This window comes from Palaemon carinicauda, chromosome 31 (genome assembly GCF_036898095.1).
Source record: "Palaemon carinicauda isolate YSFRI2023 chromosome 31, ASM3689809v2, whole genome shotgun sequence".
NCBI classification, from domain to species: Eukaryota; Metazoa; Arthropoda; class Malacostraca; order Decapoda; family Palaemonidae; genus Palaemon; species Palaemon carinicauda.
The window spans coordinates 12,624,468-12,643,594 of NC_090755.1; the positions used below are offsets into that span (position 1 = coordinate 12,624,468).

General features: G+C 50.6%; 1 protein-coding gene across 4 annotated transcripts in view; it reads left to right on the plus strand.

The window, feature by feature from the left end:
- Nucleotides 1-19,127, plus strand: part of LOC137624298 (tRNA (cytosine(38)-C(5))-methyltransferase-like) — a 61,632-nt gene that overhangs the window by 16,181 nt on the left and 26,324 nt on the right. For 2 of the 4 annotated variants that reach the window (XM_068354872.1, XM_068354873.1), the window contains exon 2: nt 12,640-12,978. The exons of the other annotated variants lie outside the window; for them this stretch is intronic. The gene's annotated coding sequence lies outside the window, so the exon portion shown is untranslated. The remainder of the gene's footprint in view (nt 1-12,639; nt 12,979-19,127) is intronic. 4 annotated transcript variants of the gene reach the window in all.

Sequence of the window (19,127 nt, forward strand, 5' to 3'; positions counted from 1 at the left end):
ATGATAGGTAGATGCAAGATGCAAAGCTTCTAGACTTGTACATATTGTTGCGTTGTAGGAAAGAGGTTTGTTCCGTAACTGAAATACAAACCACGCTATTTAATATGGGTAATTACTTCGGCGTAACTGAAATGACGAGCCATTAGATTTTTAACGAGGGTTTACTACCCCACCGCTAGTTAGCGAGGGGCAGGGAGGGGTAGCTTGCTACCGCCCCCCGCCCCTCACACACTCCTGTGAATACTTCACTTTGCTTTTGGCTCGAGTGGCAGACGGATGTGTCCGCTTTCACCCTCTCTTTTTGTCAGCCATTAATCTGTTTTTGCTTTTCCTTTTTCCAGAGTGTTGTGAAGTTGGCCTCTGCCCTCATGCTTAAGTGTCCTGGGTTACCTGACCGCCCTTGTGGCACGTTTATGTCGGCGGTCGACACAGATCCCCACACCTTGTGTCCTCATTGTAGGGGCCAACGGTGTGATAGTGGTAACGTGTGTAGGGAGTGGTCTACCTCCCAGTGGGAGAGGTTTGCCCGGCGCCGGAAGAATAAGTCCAAACGGGATATTTCTCCTTCAAAGGTTTCTTTGAAGAGAGAACATCCCAAGGACTCTTCTTCCGTAGCCCAAACCTCCTCCTAAGCTCCCACTCGATCGGTTTCTCCCGAGAAGCCGTCGAGTGGTTGCATAGGCCGTAGTTCTGATGACCGATCCTGGGGTGCGGGAGAGGGCGTTGCCTCCCTTAGCGAGGCAGCTCCCCCTCCTCCCCCGGAGGAGGATATTTCTCTGACTGTGAATGATAATGATTTATTACAGTTTTGCACTTCCTTGGGGCTCCAAGGAAGCCCTGTTTGACATGATCAAATTAGGAGCGGCTGTCAAACAATCGCCGACGGTAGCAGAGAGAGATCCTCTGTCTATCGTCAACGTTGTTGTGACGGAGGCCTCTGATGTGTCATCTCAAGCCCCTGATCCTGTTGTTGCTGCGGTAGCTGAAGGCTTAGTTTCTCCCTCCGAACATCCTTCGAGGGAGGAACTAAGTCCTGCGGTCTCTCCTGCCGGTGATTCTCCCCCTCGCGGGAGTTCACTCACAGAGACTCCTCTTCGGAGGCCTGCTGATGGTCAGCTTGCTGATCCCACGGCCCCTAGAGGGCATATAAGGCGGAAGGCTCGTCCTCCCCTTCGCCGTAGAGGCCTTCCTTCTCCTCAGAAGGGAATGAGGAGGCGCCTCTTCGTCTCGTCATCCCCGCAGTCCTCCCCTGAGGAGCCTCGTCGTTCGCCGATCCTGCCAGCTACCACCTTGGACCTCTCCAGAGATCGTACGCGATCTCCTTCGGTGGAAGGTCGTCCTTACTCAGAAAACTGTGACCTTTCGCCCTCCAGACCTGCTGACCTGCCATCGCCTTTCCAGGCTGCTGATGCGCTGTGGGTGCCTACACACCCTGTTATGACACAGGCAACGATCCCTTCGTGGCACAAGGAACTGAACGCAAAGTTGTGTCTCAGTCCCTTAAGCGCCAGGTAACCACTTCGCGCCATCAACCTGTTGCAATTGTTCCGCGGGCGCTGGGGTGCTAAGTCAGGAACAACTGCAACAGGTTGATGGCGCGAAGGGGTTACCTGGCGCTTAAGGGACTGAGACACAACTTTGCGCGCTCCTGCTGTGGATCCTGTGTCTACGCGCCAGGGTTCCCCTGTGCGCCCACGACCACCTGCGCTCCAGCGCACACCTGCAGTTCCCGCAATAGCTCGCCTGCGCACAAGCGCACACCTCTGCCATCTGTTCCTGTTACAGCGCGCAAGCGCTCTATGGAGGTCCCTGAGTTAGCGCACAGGCGCTCTCCAGACCTTCAGCGCGCTCCAGTGCCTCAGCGCAGTTGCAGAAGTTCCTAATATAGCGCGCAAGCGCTCACCGGCGCGCCAGTGCACATCTGCGCATCAGCGCACAGCCCTGGAGTCTCCTAAGTTAGCCCACAGGCGCTCACAGGGACTTCAGCGCTCTCCAGCCCAACAGCGCACTCCTGTGCGCCCGCATCCTGATGCGCGCCACGTGCGCCCACGATCTCTGGATCAGAGCGCAGTTCCTGTTCTTCCTGCTCGCCAGCGCTCACCTACGCACCAGCATGCGCAGTCTCCATCGCGCGCCTACGAGGTTGCGCAAACGCGCCTTCGCCCTCTGCTTCATCCAGATCCACGCGCCCCACGACCACGCGCTAGAGATATTTCTCCTCCGCGTGCGCAATAGTTTCGCCCTCACGGGCCCTTCAGCAGGTTCCTGCGCGCCCGCTCACCCAGCCCCCTGCGCAAACCCGCGCTCCATCACCTGCACACCATCGCTCGCCCACGCGCGCGCGTACTTGCGCGAACATTCTCCCGCGCGCGACCCAGGGCAGGACCCATCGCGCGACCACCAGCGCGATCCAACACACGAAACCTCGGGGCATCAGACGGCCAGGTCATCGTCTTCTCGTTCCCCTCCCCGCAAGCGCAGAACAACGCGCTCGTCGGAGGAGGGGAGGTTTCCGGACAGGTCCAAGGACTCCTTTTCCTTTTCAGCATCTATTCAGGCGGACCCTCGTGTAGTTACTCCTCCTAGGGATCGAACGATCCCCTTCCCTCCACAGGGCGTGTCTGACACCGCAACTCTCAGCCAGCGGCCCTGGTTTGGGACTATTGTCAGAGCTCTCGTACAGGCTTATAAGCCTGTATTCTCTGAACTAGGTCACAAAGCAGTGGCGGCTTCTTCTCCCCTGAAGAGGAAGAGAGGAGTTCTCTCCGTGGTGACTTTTCCTAGGGCTAAACTGTCTCCTTGGAAGTCCTTGCGAAAGGCTCCCTCTCCCCCTAAGACTTTCTCTCCTTCCCCTGCGGACGAGGATTTTCCGTCCTCTGGGGATTTGGGTGAGGCGGGTCTTTCCCCCATCGCACCAATTGGGGAAACTCCGCCTCCCCCCGAGAAGTCTTCCCGCATTGGGGTTGAGAAGAGCCTTCCACCATCGTTACTAGAGTCCTGTATCCCTCCCAGGAGAGAGCCGAAGGACTCGAAGACTTTGCCTAAGTCTTCGGCAAGGATCAGACAGGAGCCAGCCAGACCCTCGGAGAAAGTCCACGAATCCCCCCAGGAAGAGCCTCTGGGGTCAGGAGACTTTGCTGCTAGACCTTCGGGAGGAGAGCTTCAAGAGTCAGAACATGCGTTCTAGCAAGTTCTGACCCTCATGAGAAATCTCAACGGGTTTCCGGACCCAGAGATCCCCCCCTTGTGAGGGCAAGGACACGGTCTTGGACCGAGTCTACGGTACCCAGAAGCCTTCTAGGCCCAGTGCAGCTTTGCCCTGGTCACAGGGGGTGAAGAGTGCCAGAGACAAGGTCGAAGGCCAGCTCTCTGAGCTTGCCTCCTCCAGCAAGTCCAGCACCGGTAACAAGCTCCTCCCTCCTCCTCGAGTCCATCAGAGGAGGTACTTTGAGGTCTTGGAGGAGACTTGTTTAGCTATTCCTTTGCACCATTCTCTGAAAGAGCTTACTGGGGGAGTCCCTCTAGAGAGACTCTCCAACCGGCACGTGTCGTATTCGGCAACAGAGATCTTAAGCCAGGAGAAGGTTGCGAAGTGTGCCATGCAGGCAACCTCGTGGCTGGATATCTGGCTAGGGTTTTTGGGCATCCTGGTGCGGTCTGAGGACTTGTCCAAGGAAAGCACCAGGAGGGCATTGGAGACCTTTTTGCTCTCAGGCACACGGACCATCGAGTTTCTAGCCCACCAAGTCTCGAGCTTGTGGGCTAACACGATCCTGAAACGACGGGACGCAGTGGCTGAAGGATTCCATCAAAGGGTCCCCAGTACCGACATGAGCAGGCTCAGACATTCTTCCGTCCTCTGTAAGAATCTGTTTGAGCCTAAGGACGTGGAGCAGGCCGCTGAGAGGTGGAGGAAATCCAACCAGGATTCCCTTCTCTATAGGGCCCTAACATCGAGGCCCTACAAACCTCCAGCTACCCAACAGCCCCATCCTGCCGAGAATGCGAAGAAGACAACAGCAGCAAAGACAAAGGTGTCTAAGCCCTTTCCTGCCAAGGGCAAGTGGGGCAAAAAGTCCTCCAGGGAAGGAAAAAATCCTAGAGGGAGCGGCCGAGGCTACAAACGCTAGGATTGGCAGTCCCCCTGCATGTCCACCAGTGGGGGGATGCCTACAGAGTTGCGCAACAAGGTGGCAGCAACTCGGGGCAAATCCCTGGACAATCTCCGTGATTGGTCAGGGATATCGCGTCCCGTTCACAACATCTCTACCTCCCTTGACAGCGAATCCAGTGTCGTTGAGCTCCCTTACCATGGGATCGGTAAGAGGGCAAGCCCTTCGGACAGAAGTTGAGACCATGTTGAAGAAGGACGCTCTCCAAGAGGTAGTCGACTGGTCCCCAGGCTTCTACAGTCGACTCTTTCTTGTAAAGAAGGCGTCTGGAGGCTGGAGACCTGTCATCGACTTCTCAGCTCTGAACAAGTTTGTCAAGCAAACTCCGTTCAGCATGGAGACAGCGGACACGGTCAGACTTGCGGTGAGACCACAAGACTTCATGTGCACACTGGACCTGAAGGACGCGTACTGCCAGATCTCAGTCCATCCGTCTTCAAGGAAGTACTTAAGATTTTGCCTAGGCAACAAGATCTACCAGTTCAAGGTGCTGTGCTTCGGTCTCTCCACAGCACCATAAGTGTTCGCCAGAGTGTTCACCCTGATTTCATCATGGGCTCACAGGATCGGTATCCGTCTCCTTCGTTACCTGGACGACTGGCTGATCCTAGCAGACTCGGAGACAACCCCTCTTCATCACCGAGACAAACTTCTGGAACTTTGCCAAGATCTAGGGATCATGGTAAATCTCGAGAAGTCCTCCCTGCTGCCCACTCAGAAACTGGTATACCTAGGCATGGTCATAGACACCAGTCTCCACAAAGACTTCCCATCAGACGACAGGATAGCAAGGCTGAGGAAGGTCGTGAGGCCTTTCCTCAGACGAGAAGAGCTCCCAGCTCAAGCGTGGTTACGTCTCCTCGGCCACCTCTCATCCCTGGCCCGTCTAGTTCCCAATGGTCGCCTCAGAATGAGATCTCTCCAGTGGCGACTAAAGTCTCGGTGGAATCAAGGTCACGATTCCCCGGACACTATGATCCCCATGGGTTCTGCGGAACAGACGAGCCTTCAGTGGTGGGTGGCAGACGAGAACCTACGGAAGGGAGTGGATCGTCTCGTCCTCCCCCCAGATTTGATATTGTTTTCGGACGCGTCAAGGAAAGGGTGGGGGGCCCACGTTCTGAACCACAGGACCTCAGGCCTGTGGTCAGAATCAGAAAAGTACCTCCATATAAACCTGCTAGAAATGAAGGCCGTATTTCTGGCTCTTCAACAGTTCCACCAAGTCCTGGCGGGCCACTCTGTGGTGGTGATGAGCGACAACAGAACAGTAGTGGCTTATATCAACAAGCAGGGGGGTACCTTTTCAGAACAGCTGTCTCATCTTGCAGTAGAGATACTGAGATGGACCGAAGTCCACTCGATCACACTTTCGGCTTGCTTCATTCCAGGCAAGAGGAATGTGCTCGCCGACAGTCTGAGCAGAGCGACGCAGATAGTGAGTACCGAATGGTCTTTGGATCGTCAAGTAGCCAACTGATTCCTGACTTTGTGGGGTTCCCCGACTGTGGATCTGTCCGCTATAGCGCTGAACTTCAAACTTCCGCTGTACTGCTCCCCAGTCCCGGATCCCAAGGCTCTCTGGCAAGATACCTTCCAACAACGGTAGGACAACATCGATGTCTACGCCTTTCCCCCCTTCTGTCTGATGAGGAGAGTGCTCAACAAGACCAGAACATCGGTCAATCTGTCGATGACCCTGATAGCTCTGCTATGGCAACACGCAGAATGGTTTCCGGATCTTATGCAACTCCTCACGGAGCTTCCGAGAGAACTCCCTCCACGACACGAGCTACAGTGAACCCTCGTTTATCGCGGTAGATAGGTTCCAGTCGCGGCCGCGATAGGTGAAAATCCGCGAAGTAGTGACACCATATTTACCTATTTATTCAACATGTATATTCAGACTTTTAAAACCTTCCCTTGTACGTAGTACTGTTAACAAACTACCCTTTAATGTACAGAACACTTAATGCATGTACTACAGTACCCTAAACTAAAACAGGCACAAATATTAAAGGTGATTTTATATCATGCATTTCCTAAACATGCTAAAAAGCACGATAAAAAATGGCAACCAATGTTTTGTTTACATTTATCTCTGATCATAATGTAGGCCTAGAAACAAACTGGAGGTAGAGCTTTGCTTATTACCCAGACATATTTCCCATACTTTTCCCTTAGAACTACATCACATCTTCCTACTTTAGATATATATATATATATATATATATATATATATATATATATATATATATATATATATATATATATATATATATATATATATATATGTGTGTGTGTGTGTATATATATATATATATTTATATGTATACACATACATACCTACATATATACATAAATACATGCATACATATATATATATATATATATATATATATATATATATATATATATATATATATATATTACTGTATATATATGGGTTATGGAAAAAATCCGCGAAGTGGTGAATCCGCGATGGTCGAACCGCGAAGTAGCGAGGGTTCACTGTACTCAAACAACCATACGCCAACATCTTTCACAAAGCCGTAGCTTCGCTTCGACTTCACGCCTGGAGACTATCCAGCATCTCCTCACTGAGAGAGGATTTTTGCAACAAGTTGCGAACAGGATGTCTGGACACCTGCGTAGGTCATCCGCAGGGGTCTACCAGGCGAAGTGGCGAGTCTTTTGTGGTTGGTGTCGTGGAAGGGGTATCTCTCCACTCGATGCCACTATTCCAGCAATAGCGGAGTTCTTGGTGTATTTGCGGGAAGAAATGCGCCTTTCAGTCTCGGCGGTGAAAGGCTATCGCTCAGCCTCAAGTCTAGCCTTCAGGCTCAAAGGAGTGGACATTTCTTCCTCGCTGGAACTTTACTTACTCATAAGGAGTTATGAACTCCCTACGAACCATTACGCCAGGCTTCTGATCGCCACCTTACTTGGAAGACGGTGTTCCTGCTAGATTTGGCCTCGGCCAAGCGAGTCAGCGAACTTCATGGTCTCTCATATGACATCGCCCATTCAAAGGGATGGGGGGAGGTAACGTTCAGGTTCATCCCTGAGTTTGTTGCCAAGACTCAGAATCCAGGAGTGCTGGACCCTCGGTTCGACTCTTTCCAGTTTTCGAGTCTTCGTTCTGTAACAGATGACCAAGACCATCTCCTACTGTGCCCAGTAAGGAGTCTGAGGCTGTATCTCAAGAGAACGGCTGCAGTTCGTCCCCAGGTGCAAGCCTTGTTCGTGAGCACCGGGAGAACGAAGAGGAGGATCACCAAGAATACCATCTCGGCCTGGATTCGCAAGGTGATACATCTATCCTTGAATCCTGACCCTTCTCCGTCACGTCGCCCTAGAGCACATGATGTTAGGGGCGTAGCTACGTCCCTAGCTTTCAAGAAATACTATTCAGTGACGCAGGTCCTGCAAGCTGGGGTGTGGAAGCGTCGGACGACCTTCACAGCCCACTACCTGGAAGACGTGACACACAGGAGACTCGATACGTTCTCTATCGGCCCTGTGGTGGCTGCACAACAGCTGGTCTAAACCTCAGGCTCCTTATTGGACAGGTAGCAGAGGGTTGAGGGCATTGTTACCCGGTCTTAGTCTGCATGAATGAAAAGGTTTGTCTAGCCCTTATTGTTTTCTTCATCCTCTCCTCCCTTGGAGAAAGCAGCATCTTGGGTTCTCTGCACAGCTGACCTCAAACCACTGCAGGTAAACCATGCATCCTTGTGTTCCTAATATTAAGGTTAATACTGTCACGTCCCCATACCCTGGCGAGGTGGTATTGGGAGAGTCCTAGCCTTGAGTTCCATCTAAAGAACTCCAGGTCAACTTCCTAGGACGTGTCACACTGCATACCTTCACACACAGCTTATGTAGGTCGCAGCACTTGCACAGCAAGACGCTAGCGAGGTGCAGGGACTCCTTATTATTGAGTACTTACACACTCAAATATTGAGTCCCCGGGCAAAGCCAAAGCCAGTAATGGTCGTGACTTACCACCCTTCCCAAGGGGTGAGTCACCCATATTAAATAGCGTGGTTTGTATTTCAGTTACGGAACAAATGATAAATTCGTAGGTAATTTGTATTTTTCCTAACTATACAAACCTTAGCTATTTAATCAAACTTGCCTGCCAGCCCTGTCCCCCGTGAAGTCCTACCTCTAAGCAAAGTGAAGTATTCACAGGTGTGTGTGTGTGTGTGTGGGGGGGGGGTTTTAGCTCTTCCCCCCCCCCCCCCCCCCCCCGCTAACTAGCGGTGGGGTAGTAAACCCTTGTTAAAAATCTAATGGCATGTCAAATTTCAGCTACGCCGAAGTAATTACCCATATTAAATAGCTAAGGTTTGTATAGTTAGGAAAAATACAAATTACCTACGAATTTGTCATTTTGCTGCCTTTCTTCTATCCCTGCACTGTCTTCCAGACCTTGGAAAGGTGCTAAGGTTGTATCACTTGATAGTGTTCCTGTGCTTTGAAGAGTCCCTTGTGGCCTCTTCTCCCTTGGGAGCATCATCATTAGCTTCCACAACCCCATACAAAGGGACCATAGAGTTCCTCTTCCTCCTCGGCTTCATCTTCGTTAAATTCTTCACACTGCGACTTCTAGAATACGAACAAGAAAAGTCATCATCGAAGAAGTCCAGGAAGACAGGTCATTAGGAGTCGCGCACTGAGAACCAACTCACACTTGGAAGGCGTCTCGGTACAGGTATTCACGCTCCTATTACCTGTGCTCGATCTCATATGGAACCGAGAATGAACGCTGTTGGTCAGTGAGAAGGCTGCCACCCTACTCCTTTTCTTGGACAATTGACCAAGGGAGAATGAGAAAGGGAAATGGTGCGTGAAGAAAACTATTCCACAACAGGAAGAAATATCGGCACTTACTTCTCTTGCTACCTGTGGTGGGTTTCATACGGGAAGGATAGTGTACCAAAAACTATCCAACGTTGAGACGAAGTATTGGTACATGGTATTCTTTGTTTCGTAGTGAATATAATGCCCCTGATCTAACATTCGAATGTTGTTTCTGACTCAAAGAAGATGATGAAATCCAAGAAGACTAATCTGCCAAAGTTGATGCGAATCCGACCAAACTCTTCCTGCATATGTAAGGGAGGTGCAGGTGTTACCTTAAACATACCCATCCCCGACATGTATTTGTATGTGGTATATTTGGTCGTGCACCTGCTACTAATTCTCAGACTTACAGGACCAAGAATGTGCGCCGTTGTTTCGGATGAATTGCGCCGCCCACTTCCCCCTTCTTCTCGTGCACGATTTTTGGCTACCTTAGGATCTTCAATAAGTAAGATGGCAGCCCTTAAGAAAGTCAGCTGTAGTATAAGTGGAACCTATGATCGATCTCCTCACCTGTATAATAGCCAAGTTCTTTGCTCTTGTGAGGAGTGTTAGCATGAAGACAATAAGGATCTTCTCTTCCTTGATGCCTCATTAACCATCTCCGTGAGACCTACCCTACCAGGATCTGTTACTGCAAGATAGGTCTCCATTCTGTCTGGCACCATGCATTTGGAGAGCTCGCCTTCTGATACCTTGCAATTGAACACCTCACTTGTTCTTCAGTGGCTTTTCGGTCAAAGAGCACCTGTCACCTGCTTTTCCCCAGTTTACTTACCAAAATCTTCCTGTGCTCAGAGACTCGTCAAAAACAGGAAATCTTCCAGCGTACTGAGACCCTCCAAAGCTTCTATACGACAGGAATTAGAGACAATTGACTTCTCAGGACTGCTACGCACTCGCCAGATCACCAGACACTCAATATTCTTCATGAGAGATAGTGTAGTGCTGGGAACATTTTGTTAGAAGAGAGCCCAGTAGATTTTAGCCTTGTTTAGGCGGCTTTGACGTGTTGGGAATAAAGCGCAGGATAACTGTCTAGAGTTATTACTGCTTCCTGGAAGATGATGTTTTCATCATAGAAATATAAATTTGGAGTACAGTATGTACAGAGTAGAACGCGGAACGGTACTTACCAGGTTTACAGTATTCCCAACACGAAGTCGTTTCTATACATAGCTCCCGTCAGTATGCGGTCTCTGCAACCAAGCTCCTGTTCATTCAGCAGGAAGTTGGATGTCGCCCTGTTGTCTTTTCCTTCTTCAAAGAATTTCTGGAGTCTTCTAGGTAGACTACATTCCAGCAGCAGGAGTGAAAGGGAGCATACGTCTAACAGTCTCGTTTCCTAATGCTGAATGCCTGGTCTTATCGAGACTGTCAACGACCAGACCAAGTTGAAAACGGTAGTAAATTGGCTTAGTAAATTGATGGTTGGCCACTGGAAGACATTAGAGGCTGTGGGTATCACCAAGACTACTTATGATTCAGGGAAAGGAATGCTCAAGTTATAGGGCAATGGTCACAGACAGCATCTGTACTTTCTTTCAACACTATGCTGTCATAGCAGGTCTTCATAAACAAAGAAGCCCTGCTATGAATCGAGACTTCCTAAGCACCACAGCTAGTCTTCCTGACGAATTCCTCTCACTCTTCATGACCGGATAGCGACAATGGACCATCCTTGGGTTTCATTCAAAGCAGGTAACCTCATCTGGCCAACTTATTCTCTACATTACATCCTTGGATTGACAGAGGGATCCAAAATGAGTGCAATCGCCATTCTTTATCATCTCACTTCTTCCTGCATCTTTGGCCTTGCCTGTTGCCAAGCCTTCATATGTGCCGCCTCAAAGAGGAAGAGGAATTAGCCACCAAGACGCAAGATGACTGATCAGGCAAAGTCTTGGAGAACATCAGCCATTCACCTGCATGATTTTGTCAAAACTCTCCCCTCCCCTCCCCGGGATTGTTTTCCGGTACAAGATACGGAAATTCTCCTTTCTATAGCCATTATAAGTTTCATTTGAGACCAGCTCAAGCATGGCTGGTCAAGCCCTTGTCCCTCTTCAGCACCGGGATATTCTTGGATCACTTCGCTGACGTCAAGCGTCTGGTACGTGCCAAGAACTTTGAGAAATGACCCGAGTACACTCTTATCTCAGAGTGAGGAGGGCTCAGTATTGGAAACCTATATGTAAGTGATAACTAGGTCTGGGGTCTGGAATCTTTGCGAGAATCAAATGCTGTGGAGTGTGAGGAACCTCTAGGGTACTCTCGATACTAGCCTATCCTAGACCTGATGAGGCAAGTAGAAAATGGCATAAATTTGCCCATGTCACAATTTGTTCTGAAGGATAGAAGCTCTACATCACCCTGGTTCAAGAGTTTGTGGCCAGGAATGAGAATCCAGCCATTCACGACTTCAAGTCCTTCTTCATCCCTCCCTTGCACGAGTGATTAAGGGGACTAAGAGAGCTTGCCTTCACGTTCGGGGAGGACACTACAAATCTTCCTACAGTAGCAGAAGAAATAAAAGATCGTATAACTCTGTTTCCCTTTGACTTTTTGGGAAAGTTGTATTTCTTTTCCTGCTAATAAGGAGACTAAGAGACCATCCTGGATTTTAATACACTGTCTAACACTTTGGATATCCCAGCTCTTGGGTAGAACTGTTGTGTGCAGTTCTTGAAGACAATAGTCTGGTGGAGTAACACAACCTTCCCTGCCCATTACCTACGATAATGTACCGACCAATCCCTAGATACAGTTACCCTTGACCCAGTGGTAGTTGCTCTATACAAATAGTGGAACAAAGTTAACCCCTTCTCGGGACATTAAACATCTCGTCAAAGATAATGGTCACAATGCAAGTCTAGTATGATAGGTAAGATCAACCGGCCTCTCCACCTCTTCTTTCTTTCACTTCCTTGACGTGCAGCAGTCGCTCCGTTATTCAGAAATATTTCCCCTCCATCTCCCGAGAAGAGGGCAAGGATGACCTAGTGTTTGAGTCCCTGGTAGAGACCTAGCCTGACACCTGCTTCATATTCATGTAAAATTGTTAGGAGGTTAACAGGAGTCATAACTTTCGCTCCTACTGTATACAGAACCAAAGTGCTTTGACATGTCTTGGGAAACAGAGACAGCCACTTTGTTATAGGGACTTCCTCCCTTTATAAGGATAAATTTCCTAATAAAGGACAATGGTTTGTGTTTTCATAGGAACAAAACACAATTTTTTTAAACGATTTCTATTTTTCAAACTAGGCCTATGTGAACCTGAGTCCTTTAAGTTTAACTTCCTGTCTTAATCACCCCTCAAGTCCTTGGCTTAGGGTCAAAATGAAGAGCCGAGCTACCTGTCGGGTGGGCGTAGCTTACCCTCCACTCGGCAGTAACTACTGCCATCTTGTTAGAAACTCAGCAACCCCCCTTCAACTATTAGGAAAACATTCTCCTACTAAAGGACTCGAGTTTATGTAGTTAGGAAAAATACAAATTGTTTGAAAATGTGTGATTTTTAGATATTTATTTAGTTATTACTTGACTGAAAATATGCTACAGTACTGTACATTAGTGTTGATATTCTTCTTAGGGCTTATGAATATGAGGGGGAGGAAACATCACCACCGGAACAATGTCCGGGAGCATTTCAAGAGGAGCGAAACGGAAGGGGCCTCTATAGTACGTGATCATTGCGTCGTGAACTTCAAAAGGGGTCGTGGCGCCTCCAATATGCTGAAGTACAAGGAAAGGAATCACTCCTCTGAACTGCCAAGGAAAAGACGCTCAGATGCTTTCATTTCTAAGAGTCCATTACCAAGCACAGAAAGCAGTCCAAGGTACCTGTCGTAACGGTTCGTTGCTCCCAACAAACCTGTGCCTGGGAGCTGTACCAAGGATTATGATGCTTCCTCCTGCACCATGCTTCAAGGTAAGCTGATGTAACAGAAACTTAACTCCATGATGCCAATTTGTATGAAACTAATTTCATCTTTAGAGTTTGAGTAGTGCAGTTTTAGCAAAATACTAGTGGGGCACTCAGTAGAGTGCAGGCATCCACCATGGCAGCTTACTGTATTTCTTGACCTTTTGCTCGACCTTGATCTTTGACCTTAACGTGTATTGATAGGCGTGGATTTTCATACACTCAAATATGAACCAAGTTTGAAGTCTCTGTGACAACGATGTCCAAACTTATGGCCGATTACGTGAATTGGACATTTTGCTTGATCGTGACCTTGACCTTCCAAAATTTAATCATTTCCAGCTTTTTACATAACAGTTAATCCCTGCATGTTGCATTATTCTACGATTAAAATTATGGCCGGGAAGCTGTTCACAAACAAATAAACAAACAAATATAAACAAAGGGTAAAACATAACCTCGTTCCAACTTCATTGGCGGAATTAATGTAGTGTAACATGCAACAGGAGAAAGAGTGGCTGGACGGGGCAGGTGTACCCACTATCTTGATTGGTTACTAGGAAGTTGAAGTCAAATATGAATTTGTAGAGTATAAAAGAGAAAGGTATAGTACAGTCATGTTGGTGTGATTGCAACTTCCCCAATTTCCATGAGGAAAAACCAAAATCTTAAGATTGGTATGCAACAGTATCACTGTGTTCCATACCTACGCATCCTTCAAATGTTATAAACTACTGTGTATACAGTATTTTGATGATACCAAGTACTGTTTGTGTAATTTTTATGGAATTGAGAAAGTTTTTCCCCACATTAAAAGACATTACTGTATTGTACTTTATCATGGCCTAAACTGCAGTAACAGTACAGAAATTTCCAGTTGTTCCATAACTGGAATACAAACCACGCTATTTAAAGTGAATACCTGTAATTACTTTCGGCGTAGCTGAAAGGACGAGCCATAAAAATTTAACGAGGGATTAAAACCCCACCGCTAGTTAGCAGGGGGGGGGGGTTAAGGAGGGTAGTAAGCTACCCTCCCCCCTCACACACCTGTTTGTAAGCTCACTTTGCTTACGGCTCGGGTGCTAGTTGGACGTGTCCGCTGTCACCCTCGCCTACACGACAGCCATTAATCATTGCTTTTGCTTTTTCTTTTCTAGAGTGTTGTGAAGTTGGCCTCTACAATGCGGAAGTGCCCTGGGTTACCTGACCGCCCTTGTGGGACCTTCATGTCTTCTATCGAAACAGATCCACACACACCTTATGCCCTTATTGTAGGGGTCAACGGTGTGAGAGTGATAACGTATGTATGGAATGTAGGGAGTGGCCTACATCCCAGTGGAAGAGGTTTTCCCGGCGCCGGAAGAAGAAGTCCAAGCAGGATATTTCTCCTTCAAAGGTTTCTTTGAAGAAGGAAAATCCTAAGGACTCTTCTTCCGTAGCCCAAACCTCCTCCGAAGCTCCCACTCGGTCGGCTTCTCGCGAGAGGCCGTCGAGTGGTAGCGTAGGCCGTACTGTTGTTGACCGATCTCGGGGTTTGGGAGAGGGAGTTGTCTCCCATAGCGAGGCAGCTCCTCCTCCTACCCCGGGGGAGGATTTAATTATTTCTCCTAATGTTAATAATGATGATCTTTTGCAACTTAGGGCTTCCTTGGGGCTTCAGGGTTCGCCCTCCAAGGAAGCCCTGTTTGACATGATCAGGTTGGGAGCAGCTGTCAAACAGTCACCGGCGGTAGCAGAGGTTGACCCTCTTGTCTATTGTGGAGACTCTTGTGGCAGACGCTTCCAATGAGAGTGTTCAAACCCCTGCTCCTGTTGTAGCTGAAGGCTTAGCTTCCCCCTCCGAACATCCTTCGAGGGAGGAACTAAGTCCACCGGTCTCTCCTGCGGGTGATCCCCCTGACAGAGACTCCTCTTTGGAGGACTGCCGATGGTTTGCCTGCTGCTCCCAGAGGACGTATCCGACGTAAGGCTCGCCTTCCTCTTCGTCGCCGAGGTCTTCCTTCTCCTCACAAGGGTGTTAGGAGGCGCTTCTTTGGATCTTCATCCTCGCAGTCCCCTGCAGAGGAACCTCGTCCTTTAGCTACCGTTCCTGCTACTTCCTTGGACCTGGACCTCTCCGCAGATCGTTCGCGATCTCCTACGTCTGCCAGACCTACTGACCTGCCCTCAACTTTCCTGGCTGCTGACGCGCTGTGGGCACCCACCCATCCCGTTTTCCAACGGGCACCGGTCCCTTCGGGGCAAAAGGGCTTTCACAAATTGTGTGTAAGTCCCTTAAGCGCCAGGTTTCCCCTGTGCGCCAACGTTCGCCAGCGCACTACTGCGCGCAAGCGCCCGCCTGTTGCAGTTTCATCTCGCCTGCGCTCTCCTGCACGCCCACGATCTCCTGTTCGTCCTGCAGTTCCAGAGACTACGCACCCACAATCTCCTGCTCGCCAATGGACTTCTGCGCGCCCTCGGCCTGATGCACGCCATGGATGCCCTCGGTCTCCTGCTCGTCAGCGCTCTCCTGCTCGCCAGAGCTCTCCTGCTCGCCAGCGCTCTCCTGCTCGCCAACGCTTGCCTGCTCGTCAACGCTTGCCTGCTCGTCATTGCTCGCCTGCTTGCCCTCGATCTTCGGATCAGGGCTCCAAAGGGAAGTCTTCTTCCTCTCCTGCTCGCCAGCGCTCTCCTCCACGATCGCCGACTCACATCGGACCTCGCCTGCTCGCCCACTGCCAGAACTTCTGTTCCTGATGAGCGCCCTCCTGCGCACCCGCGCACTAGGGATATTCCCCCTGCACGCACGCGCCCTACGGCTTCGCCCTTACGGGCCCTTCAAGATCCTTTGGCTGCACTCCATCCGAGGTCTCCGGAACGCGCACCTACGCGCCCACGTGTGAATTCTCCTACGCACCAACATGCCCCCTCGCCTGGGCGCCATCGCTCACCCGCGCGCCCTCGCCATCGCCATCGCCCACGCGCGCGCGTGCGAGCAATCGCCCCCCGAGCTAGGCAGTGGCCTTCAGCGCGTTCCCACACGGGATCCTGCAGTACGACGCGCAGTCAGGTCATCTTCATCATGTTTCTCCCCCGTAAGCGCAGGACAGCGCGCTCGACGGAGGGAGGAAAATATCCGGACAGGTCCAGAAACATTTCTTCTACAACTTCTTCCTTTCAGGCAGACCCTGTTGTAGGTTCCACTCCTAGGGATCTTACGATCCCCTTCCCTCCAGAGGGTGTCTCTGACAGCGCTGCTGTTAGTCGGCTGCCCTGGTTTGGGCCCTTGATCAGGGCGGTTGCGCAGGCTTTCAAGCCCGCTTTCTCTGAACTAGGCCTCAAATCAGCGGCTATCTCGGCCCCCCTGAAGAGGAAGAGAGGAGTGGACGATGTGGTTACTTCTCCAAGGGCGAAACTGGCTCCTCGGAAGCCGTCGAGGAAGGCTCCCTCCCCTCCCCAGACTTTCTCTCCATCCCCCGTGGACGAGGGTTTTCCGTCCTCAGGGGATTCTCGTGAGGTGAGGCGTTCTCCCATCGCACCAATGGGAGAAACCCCACCTCGCGCCGAGAAGTCTCCTTGGGTGGAGGCGGAGAAGAGCCCCCCACCATCTTTGTTGGAATCCCAGGAGGGAGTCAAAGGACTCCAAGACAGTTCCGAAATCTTCTTCGAGGATCAGACCAGAACCAGCTGAACCCGCAGAGAACGTCCACGAGTCCCCCCAAGAAGAGTCTTTGGGGACTGGAGACCTTGCTGCTAGTCCATCAGGAGGAGAGCGGCAGGAGTCGGAGCATGCCTTTTGGCAAGTTTGGCTCGGATGAGGAACCTTAACGGATTTTAGGATCCGGAGATTCCTCCTCGAGAGGGCAAGGACACGGTTCTGGACCGAGTCTTTGGTACTCAAAAGCCCCCTAAAACCAGCGTGGCTTTGCCCTGGTCCCAGGGGGTCAAGAGTGCCAAAGATAAGGTCGAGAGCCAGATCTCCGAGCTAGCCTCCTCCAGCCATTCCAGCGCTAGAAACAAACTCCTCCCACCTCCTCGTGTCCACCAAAGGAGGTACTTTGAAATCATCGAGGAGTCGTGTTTAGCTCTTCCCCTCCACCACTCGGTGGAAGAGCTCTCCAGGGGAGTCCCTCTCGAGAGAGACTCCAACCGGCCAGTGTCGTTCTCGGCCTCGGAGATTCTCTGCCAGGAGAAGGTAGCGAAGTGTGCCATGCAGGCCACTTCATGGCTGGATATCTGGCTAGGATCTCTTGGCATCCTGATACGATCCGAAGACTTGTCTAAGGAGAGTACCAGGAAGGCCTTGGAGACCTTCCTTCTTTCAGGCACTCGTACCATCGAGTTTCTGGCCCACCAAGTCTCAAACTTGTGGGCTAACACTATCCTGAAACGCCGTGGTAAGGTGTCTGAAAGATTCAACTCGAATGTCCCAAACACCGAGGTCAGTAAGCTCAGACATTCCTCCCTTTTGGGGAGTAGTCTGTTTGAGCCGAAAGATGTAGAGCAGGCGGTTGAGAGGTGGAGGAAGTCCAACCAGGACTCCCTCCTCCAGAGGGCTTTAACATCAAAGCCCTATAAGCCTCCAGCACCTCAACAACCTCGCCCTGCAAAGACGACAAACCCGGCAGTAGCAGCAAAGGCAGCGGTGTCCAAACAGCCCTTTCCCGTCAAGGACAGGAAAGGCAAGAAGTCCTCCAGGGGAGGCAAAAATCCTAGGGGGAGTGGCCGAGGCCGCAAACGCTAGGATTGGCAGTCCCCCTGCATGTCCACCAGTGGCGGGATGCCTCCAAAGTTGCGCGAACAGGTGGCAGCAACTCGAGGCCAATTCCTTGACGATCTCCGTGATCAGCCAAGGATATCGCGTCCCGTTCATAACATCTCTTCCTCCCCTGACAGCGAATCCAGTGTCATTGAGCTCTCTTGCCATGGGATTGGCAAGAGGGCAAGCCCTTTGGGCAGAAGTTAAGACCAATGTTAAAGAAGGACGCTCTCCAAGAGGTCGTCGATGGGTCCCCATGCTTCTACAGTCGACTCTTTCTTGTAAAGAAGGCGTCTGGAGGCTGGAGACCAGTCATCGACCTCTCAGCTCTGAACAGGTTTGTCAAGCAAACCCCGTTCAGCATAGAGGCGGCAGACACGGTCAGACTCGCAGTGAGACCGCGAGACTTCATGTGCACACTGGATCCGAAGGACGCGTACTTCCAGATCCCAATCCATCCGTCTTCAAGGAAGTACTTAAGATTCAGCCTAGACAACAAGATCTACCAGTTCAAGGTGCTGTGCTTCGGTCTCTCAACAGCACCTCAGGTTTTCACCAGAGTGTTCACCCTGATATCTTTGTGGGCACACAAGATCGGTATCCGTCTCCTCCGTTATCTGGACGACTGGCTGATCTTAGCAGACTCTTGAGTCAACCCTTCTTCGACACCGAGACAAACTTCTGGAACTTTGCCAAGATCTAGGGATCATGGTAAATCTTGAGAAGTCTTCTCTGCTTCCTACCCAAAGACTGGTATATCTAGGCATGATATTGGACACCAATCTCCACAAAGCCTTCCCATCAGACGACAGGATAGCAAGGCTGAGGAGGGTTGCAGAACCTTTCCTCAGACGAGAAGAGCTCCCAGCTCAAGCATGGTTACGTCTCCTCGGCCATCTCTCATCCTTGGTCCATCTAGTTCCCAACGGTCGTCTCAGAATGAGATCCCTGCAATGGCGACTCGAGTCCCGGTGGAGTCAAGGACACGATTCCCCATACGTCTTGATCCCTATGGGTCTCGCGGAACGGACGGACCTTCAGTGGTGGGTGGCAGACGAGAACCTACGAAAGAGAGTGGACCTTCTCGTCCTCCCCCCGGATTTGATGCTGTCTTCGGACGCCCCAAAAGAAGGGTGGGGGGCCCACGTTCTGAACCACAGGACCTCAGGCCTGTGGTCAGAATCAGAAAAGTGCCTCCATATAAATCTGCTAGAAATGAAGGCCGTTTTTCTGGCCCTTCAACAGTTCCAACAGCACCTGGCGGGTCACTCTGTGGTGGTGATGAGCAACAACACCACAGTAGTGGCTTACATCAACAAGCAGGGAGGTACCTTTTCAGAACAGCTATCCCATCTTGCAGTAGAGATACTGAGATGGACCGAAGTCCACTCGATTCCACTTTTGGCTCGCTTCA